This window comes from Crotalus tigris, unplaced genomic scaffold, assembly GCF_016545835.1.
Source record: "Crotalus tigris isolate CLP2741 ecotype Arizona unplaced genomic scaffold, ASM1654583v1 scf7180000020776.491700, whole genome shotgun sequence".
Taxonomy (NCBI): Eukaryota; Metazoa; Chordata; class Lepidosauria; order Squamata; family Viperidae; genus Crotalus; species Crotalus tigris.
Window position 1 is genome coordinate 482,286 of NW_024098174.1, and position 9,415 is coordinate 491,700.

Below are 9,415 nucleotides of genomic sequence, written 5' to 3' on the forward strand. Positions count from 1 at the left end.
CCCAAGACATAATGGCTTTGAGCTTCAAACCTGATCTAGAGATAATGACTGTTATTATTTCACTAAATGTTTTCCAAGCCCAAGCCTTTTCCAGGTAGGCTTGCAATATAATAAAGACAACAGAACAAAATATATAAACATTCAAAACCAAAGGGATGTGACACCAGAATTAAAACTAATTTTCTAGGCCTGCCTCTATCTAGTCCCTGAACCCATAATCAGTGTGGCTACATTTAATCTGGGAATAAGTAACATAGTTCTCTTAAAAGGCACATTCTCTCAGAGGGAATTTATCAGGCATGATTGGGGCGGGGGATAAGAGGACAGTATCATCAAGGGTACCATAATGTTGTTATTCAAATGATGCAAAATAGATTGTCATCATAGTATCCTTATGCATTTAAGTCATTGTAGCTTATACCACATGCCTATGTTGTTCTGATCTACAAACAGCAGTGGGGCTTTTGGGAGAAACTATTGTGGGTGGGGTGGAAGCTGCCCTCCAAACATGTGCAAACATACTGTATCTTAAGATCATCATCTTCCTATAATTGTGGCTTAAGAATCTCAACTAGAAATTGTTTAGAGTAATAATAATCTTAGAAAGAACTTCAGTCTTTTTCAGACAGTCCATTCACCCTCTCCTTTTCTCAGTCTCATATACAGAGAAAGAGAGATTGGATGGATCCATGCATAGATAGATGGATCCATGCATTTCCCTGTGTGAACAGGGAGCTGCTTCTCACTCGTATAGGAAATACTATTAAGTATGGATGTTTCCAGATCTGTATCTTCAAATTGTTTTTTCTCCCCCAATTTTACAATCATCATTCAAAAGGCCATGTCACTAAACAATGGCCATGTCTTAAATCCCAACAACAGAACTTGATTTGTAGCTGATACTTTTGGTGATCTTGCCCATAATCTTAAATCATGCTATTGATATCTACTTTGTTTCATTATAAATTGATGTCTTTGATCCAATCTGGAAGTTTTCTAAGATGACATTCATCCTTCCCTTCTGTCTCACAAATCCTTTTCATTAACAAATAGTCCATTTAGAATAGAGATTCTAAGTTGTTACTCAAATTCTATGAAGCGTATTTCTTTTAATCTAGTACAGTATATTCAGAATAACAATGCATCCATAGCCTTGCTTTTTAATGCCAGACCTCAATTTTAGAAGATGATGATAATAATGATAATAACGATAATGATAACTGGATAATGAATGTGACAGTACCTGGAGACAGCAGAACAGAAGAAAAGGAACTGGAGAAGATAACAAAATACGAAGTTCTGCAAATAGAAATAGAATGGTTGTGGCAAAAGAAAGCAAAGGTAGAACCAATAGTAATAAACAGCTTGGGTGCAATCCCAAAACACCTGGAGCACCACTTGAACACCGTCGGCATTGAAAAATTCACCATAAATTTCAAAAGCCAGCTTTACTTGGAACATCTTGCATTCTGCAATGATATTTGTAACTTCATCAAACACCCAACTCTGCCTGTTCCAAGTCCTTGGGAAGGACTCAATAGCTGAACAAAAATGACAAATCCAGTCTGAACATCTGGTTGACTGTGAGATGAACCATAATGATAACAATGATATACTTTGAAGCATAATAAAAATGTCTACATTACTGTATGATAAAATAAATAGAACTGATTAGATTTTACTGGATAAGGGCACAGCATCCAAGTCAGAAACAAACAAGAGCCCGATTTTTAAATCTGAAATTAAATTGGCAAAATGCAGGGACAAAGAGGATTTGGAGAGATAAGAATATGAGGTAGAAAAACACTCCCTTCAGGTAAGAAGAAACATGAAGTAGAGAACTAATAGTGTACTGTATGTGATGGTCTCCCTGCCTGCTGTTTATTCTATATTTTTAGCTGATTTATAAATGAACAGGATTACAGCAAAGGGTCTCGGAAATAAGAATAAAATAAAAGATAATCAGATAGGTTGAAGTAGAAGTCGCAGTGCACCTTCCAGCTAATGCTAGAACTCTTAAGTTCCTCCCTACACAGACTTACCAAGTATTTTCTAGGGTTGAATTAAATAACTATAAAGGTTCTAGAATACCCAGGTGATTCCAAAAGGTTAACAGGAGAAAGTTCATGTTCTTAGCAGGTTCGTCCTCCTTCAAATCATCTGGTCTTTTTGCTGACAGTGTTTCCTCCAGGGAGGAACTGGCTTGATTTGCAAAGAAATTAGATTGAAAACCATTCCATACTCCTGGGACCCCTGCTGGCAAGCAAGAAACAAATACATTTTGGAAGTGAAGGAGGCTGGTGAGAGAAAAATGTGAATCTGATTCCTTAAAACGTTTTAAGCTGAGAAATAGTTATAATGCATTTTATAGTTAAAGTCAAGTTTTGAAAAACTATTTTAATTCAGAATGGGATATTTTCATATCTTTTTAAAATTGATTTTAATTGATAATAAAAAATAAAAGGAAAAACACAATAATAGCGATGCTGATATATACATTGCCAAAGAGAACAAAAAAGAACACATAAAAGTGCTATAAAAAGTGAAAAAAACACAACAAAAAATAAACATAATATGACATGATATAATTATAATTAAGATGTATTTTATAGTTAAAGCCAAGGGATTTTTGAAAAATTAATTCAATTCTGAGTGAAATATTTTCATATCTTTAATGGCCAGTTGTTGTGATACTAGTACTGATAATCCTTGTTCTACCCCTCCACAAACAGTACGTGAGACTTGATCCATTGTTCATACATTGTGGTAAGTCATAGTTTCCTTAACTGTGGTAAAGGAATAAACAATAATTGAGTGGAGAAGCAATAAATTCATTTTCCTTAAGAAGTCTGAAGGAGATTGAGGAATGGATTTATCACATTTAACCGGAAAACAATTTCATCTGGATTTTTTTTCAGAAGCTAGACAGACTTTGGAGATTGGTCCTATGATGGTATTTAATCAGACAACAATAGATAAGAAATGGTTGTAAGAAACAAACATGGACATTTGATCCAGGACAAATCACTGTTATCTTTTGGGATGACTTGGCCATGATAAATTTTCTATTGAGTTGATTTCAATAACATTTTGTTATCAGAGGGTTTTGAAACTTTAATGTTATCTTTTTTATTATTGTTGTTCTTCTTGTTAACTACTTGGTCATTAAAATAATATATAGATGACAGGCTAATAACTTGCAAATAGATTTAGAAGTTTAAAAATGGGAGGGGCTGTTTTGCATGAGTGGAAAACTAATATTGTAGTATATTAATCAGTCAACTTACTGATTAATATACTACAACATTAGTTTCCCACTCATGCGAAACAGCCACCCCATTTTTAAATTTCTAAATCTATTTGCCAGTTATAATAATATAAATAATATGTGTATTATGCACTTTTTAATGCACTTTTTAAATTTCTTATTTTGTCTTTTTTCTGTGGGGTTTTTTTTTTTGAAAGACAACAAAATTTTGAAGTTTTGAATTTGTATTTTGTATTTTAACTGTTTTTTGGGTAAAACAAAAACAGAATAACAAAAAGGAAAACCCAATAATTGACAAGAATCACTCCAGCATAGCAGAGGATATACCTATTATTCAGTTAGCAATACTATATTTGGGCCAATTTTCTGTTGGCAACATTCAGAGCAATTTGCATTCAGAAGATGGGTATGAATAAGTGATAGTGGGAAGCATAAAAAGGGCTCAACATTTAATTTTCATAGTAATTTATTTATTATTTATTAATTCAGTTTAATGTAGCAACCCATCTTACACATGTGAATTTGGGTGGCTTACAATAATTCAGATAACACAATAAGCAAAATATAAAAAACCTAACCAAAATGTATAAAACTGTATTAAAAACCATAGAACATAACAGTGGTCTACAAGGAAAAAGCCTCAGAAATGAAAGTAGCTAAATTTTACCAGAACTGGGTCACTAATAAAAGAAAATTAAGTCCTGAGTATTAATTGGCTCCAGTTTCCAAGATACAGCTTCAGGTCAAAACTGCATCAAAATAATTCAAAGTTATGAGGGGTGTGTGCAATTATGCTCCCTAACTTTTCTGCTAAATATGATATAGCAATGAGAATGGTTTCACACCAATTATTATAAATTTATTTTTTTATTGATACCAATAACATAACTTTCCATTCGTTTATTGGTTTTTCATGTAACATTTTCATGCTTTTTCACTCTGCAAGAAGTTCCACTGTTTTAATCTGGAACCCAGTAATAATAATAATAATTAATAATAATAATAATAATAATAATAATAATAATAATAATAATAATAATAATAAAGTTGGAAGGGACCTTGGAGGTCATCAAGCCCAACCTCCTGCTCAGGCAGGTAACCCTATACCATTTTGGACAAATGGCTGTCCATTCTCTTCTTAAAAACTTCCAGTGTTGGAGCATTCACCGCTTCTGGAGGCAGGTTGTTCCACTGGTTAATTGTTCTAACTGTCAGGAAGTTTCTCCTTAGTTCTAGGTTGCTTCTCTCCTTGATTAGTTTCCATCAGTTGCTTCTTGTCCTGCCTTCAAGCGCCTTGGAAAATAGCTTCACTCCCTCTTCTTTGTGCAATTCCAAATCCCTAACCAGGTCATTTAGTTCACTCTGTGAAATTAGATGTTGTTCAGGAGGAGCATACAGTGGGCTAGTTTGGGTCTTCTGACATTGATGGTCCCAGATCAGCTGCATCCTGCTCATCATCTTTATCATCATCTGAGTCTAGAAAGTAGGATTCTGGTGGATCTAGAATTGACAAGTCCTCACCATGGGGTACAGGATGTAGTGCGGATGGAATGTTTGGACATTCCATGGTCCACTTCCTCTTTCTTGAGATCCCTTTTGCATTTGGGGGAACCATGCAAAAACAGCAATCATTACTATGATTGGTGGTTTCCCTTCACCCTATTGGGACCACGAAAGGCATGGATTTTTTCTTCTTGTTTAGCCAATGGTGCAGATAAGTTGCACATGTAATGCAACAATAATGAGCGGCCCAAATCTTGTCCTGATTCCCTATTTTGCATCCAAAATATACGTGGTATGCCTTTTTTATCACAGGACATCATACTGCATTTTTGAGATGCACATGTAACCTTGCCACAAGTGTAGCAGAAGTTATCTGCATTGTTTACACAGTTTCGAGGCATCTTGGCTTCTGAGGAAAAATATCATGTAATTGTTCCTTGGAAATATTAGGCAATTACACTTTCACTTTTAGATGATACGTAAATCTGACCAAGACAAATGTGCCTTGCAATAAAAGAACAATAAATTACAGTTAGGCAGCCAAGAAATTAAAAGACACTCCTGGGGAGGAAAGCTATGGCAAATCTAGACAGCATACTAAAAAGCAGAGACATCACCCTGCCAACAAAAGTGCATATAGTCAAGGCCATGGTTTTCCCAGTTGCAATGTATGGATGTGAAAACTGGACCATAAGAAAGGCTGAGCGACAAAGAATTGAAGCCTTTGAACTATGGTGCTGGAGAAGATTCCTGCAAGTCCCTTGGACTGCAAGGCGATCAAACCGGTCAGTCCTAGAGGAGATCAACCCTGACTGCTCTTTAGAAGGCCAGATCCTGAAGTTGAAATTCAAATACTTTGGCCACCTAATGAGAAGGAAGGACTCACTGGAGAAGAGCCTAATGCTGGGAAAGATTGAGGGCAATAGTTGAGGGCAAGAGGACGACAGAGAATGAGGTGGCTGGATGGAGTCACTGAAGCAGTAGATGTGAGCTTAAATGGACTCCAGAAGATGGTAGAGGACAGGAAGACCTGGAGGAACGTTGTCCATGGGGTCGCGATGGGTCAGACATGACTTCGCAATTAACAACAATAACAAATAATCTTTAGTCTCAAAATGAAAATAAATCTATACACTTCCATGTGGTACCATTTTCCTTGTTCTACTGTAATTTGTTAAGAAGTTACGAGGCATCATGATCATTAGACACCTCCCTCCCTTGTAGGCAAATTTACTCGCCTGTATCATTACACTTTATCACCTGTTTTCTAATTCATCTAATCAAAATATGTAAGAATTAATACATTTTATCTCAGAGTTCAATAATTTCCCAAAATTTGTAGACCAGTGCAAACTGGTGCAGACTTACTCTACAATCCATCTATAAACATATATATAGATAGTCCTCAACTTGTAACCACAGTTGGGACCAGAATTTCCATTGCTAAGCAAGGTGGTTGAGTTGCCCCTGATTTTATGATCCTTTTTGCCATGGTTGTTAGTGTCAATCACTGCAGTTGTTACATGATTCACACAGTCATTAAGCAAATCCACTTTCCCCATTGACTTTGCTGGGAAAGTCACAAATGAAAATCACATCACTCTGGGGCACTTCAGCCCTTGGTGAATATGTGCTGATGGCCGAGCACCAGAATTTTGATCACAGTGTGGGGGGGAGGAATCTGCAACAGTTGTAAGTGTGAGTACTAGTTTAAGTCAACTTTTCAGTGTTGTTGTAACTTCAAACAGTAACTAAACAAATGGTTATAATCAATGACTACTGAACGACCACTAAAGAGGCCCTATAGTTCTTACTACCAATTCATTCTTTTCTCTTAAGCCCAATCTTCTCTCTAATTTAGCCTTCAAAATAAAAATAAAAAAAATCAGAGAAATATAGCATGATCATTTTGTGGTGAGGATCAGATGCTTAAACAGGTTAAGTAACCCACCAAACTCTGCAATCCTAACTCATTTTGTTTCTGAGCAACTGTTTGACCTCTGTTCCACACCATTTCTCCCTCCCTATATAAATGCTTAAAGTTCCTCCCATTCTCATGTATTCTGCCCAGCAAAAAGTCCATCTAAGTATTTTACACATCTAGCATCAAAGACTTATCTGTATTTAAAATTATAATGTGAGACTCAGAGGAAACAAGCTAGAGAAATAATTTGAGCCAGGAAAATTAAATGGAGGAAGACTTCTAGCCAATTGGCTAGAATTAAAGATTTCTAGACAATCATCCTCTGTAACTGGTGGCCCTTAGCCTTACAGTCACCAGTTTGAGGATGTAAATGTTTGCAAAAATGCCTATGTTGTTCATCTGAAGTTCCAATCTAGAAATATCCATTTATTATGGGCAAAATTATTCTTATGTTTAGAAGGCATCTTACAGTCTTTGTGGATCAAAACAATATTTTTTCGCTCCAAATATTATTTTCCTCAAAAAATGGCTGAATTTTCCCCCTACCAAATAATTTTACATTGTATCCAACTATAATGCTTAAGGGAATAAAACCGAATAAATAATGGAACTGAAGCATTTCTTCAAGCAGCAGCTTAATTGGATCAGACGATTAATGCCCTTTTTACTTGAGTGACTTAAAAGCAAAACTAGATTGCCAAATGTTATAATCCCCACTCTTATAGCAAGATATAGTGGCTGTCAAAACATTGTTGAAATGGCCGTTTATTTTGCCTGTAAAATACATAAAGATGCTTGCATTTATGGAATTGTGGGTTGCAAATGATGCACATGGATTTAAAGAGCTTTAAACTGGAGATGCGAGTTGGCTTGGACTATGGAAGAAATGTCTTTCAGCAGATGCTGTTCACCAAAGATCGGCAGAAGAAAATAATACAGGAGACCACAGTTAAGATCAGGAACTGGACTCTGAGTTGACTGCATTTCTCCCTGGTAGGACAGTATCTCCTAGAGTCCCGTCCCTACAGCCATCTTAAGTTTAGACAGATGGCAGCTCTAATGCCACTAAAAATTTTGCTCTGCTCATGCTCAGAGGTTTTTGGCCACGATTTTGGCTGGCTCAGCCCTTGGATGGAAGGAAGAACCCTAGCCATTTTTCATTGCCCCCTCTACCCCACCCCAGAAACAGCCCCTTCGGGGAATCACCCGCTGCGCTTCCAACTCAGAGCCAAGCTTTGCGCGTTCTGCAGAGTAGGGTAGGGAGGAAAGAGAAGCCGGGCACTGATTCGGATTTCTTCCACTTCTCCGTTCTCGTTCTTACACGGGGCTTGAGCCATTGTGTAGTTCGGTCGCATGACTCACCGCTGCTCCACGGATCTCGCTCTTCGCCGCCTCCCGTCTCCGCTACGGGATCCCTTCAGCAGTAGCAGCAGCGGCAGGCGCCCAGAGCCACGGGGATCGGGCGGAAAGATTAGACCCATTGCCGGTCTACCACCAACGTCCGCTGGAGGCCGCCGGCAGCTGTGGATGCACTTTGCCGGGGGGACGAACGATCACGGCGAGGAGCCCCCACAGCGCCCAGAAGAGGCAAGAAGAGGCGTCCTGGATGGGTGGTGGTGACAGCGGCCGTTAGGGGGCGGCGTGGAGCGCGGTCAGCTACTCGCCAGGCTCGCTCGGAGCTTTCGGCCACAACCTGAGACTCGTTCAGCGCCTGCCTCCCAATTTCTCGCCTGCCCAAGACCGGCCACTCGCTACAACCGCCGCCGCCGCAGCTGGGCAAGACCGCAAAGGTGAAGTTTCTCAGAGAGCTACTCCAAGCGCGCCGCGACAGGGGCTGAAAGAGGGGAAGTAGGATTCGGGCAGAGGCGGGAGACGAGGCTTTCTCCTCGCTCGCTCGCTCGACCAGCCCGCCCGCTGTCTCACGGTGCTGTCGTGGGGCTCAAATCCGCGCGATTCGAGTAGGAAGCCCCGAGCTTCGCCAGGTGCCGCCTGAAGGGAACTCCCATCCACGAGAGGGGGACAGGCGTCCCCCTCAGGAATTCCGGGCAGAGAATCACTGAAGAAAAGCAACCGAAGCAGCACTTACTCCTTCAACTGCGAGTACCCCGTCGGCTATATCCTGGACATTGCCGCGGTCGAGCACCTGAGTGCAGATTGGTTACTGCAACCCAGTTCCGGTTACCGATAAGGCGCACGAACCTGGCTGAGTTTGATCCCAGGGCTAGAAAGCTTCATTCAAGAGGGCACCGCCAAGGCATCTACCTACTTCTCCACTCTCACATCTGCAGAACAAAGCCTGGCTTCCTGCTGGTGTTGCCTGCAGACTTGGTGCTTATAAGACTGTGCTAGATAGCCTGTGCCATTCCACAAGGAAGCCACCCTTCGCAAGACAATTAACCAGCGACCACCCAAAACGTGCAATAAGCTGACCTTATCCTATCTCTTGTGCCAGTCCACGGGCAGCATAAGAGAGTAGTGGCCAAACCAGTTGGGTCCCTTCCTTGTGTTTCAGTGTTAGTTCTGTGCCTCCAGCATCATCCTCTCCTAAGACAATGTTTTAAATAATCAGATAAAGATTGTACAATCATCTGGATTTTATTTGTGCTATCTGGCAGTTACCCAAGGCAGTGACACAGAAAGGACCTCTCCAGAATCAGCTCCACTGATCTCCAACAACTGCCCATGCCAAGTGGAAGAGGCCACCAACGACTATTTTCTCT

General features: G+C 39.6%; 1 protein-coding gene across 1 annotated transcript in view; it reads right to left on the reverse strand.

The window, feature by feature from the left end:
* MPP3 (membrane palmitoylated protein 3) overlaps positions 1-9,406 on the reverse strand; it is a 128,603-nt gene extending 119,197 nt beyond the window's left edge. The window contains exons 1-2 of the mRNA XM_039368420.1: positions 8,058-9,406; positions 1,244-1,299 (exon numbers count right to left, since the gene is read on the reverse strand). The gene's annotated coding sequence lies outside the window, so the exon portion shown is untranslated. The remainder of the gene's footprint in view (positions 1-1,243; positions 1,300-8,057) is intronic.
* Positions 9,407-9,415: the final 9 nt, after the last annotated feature.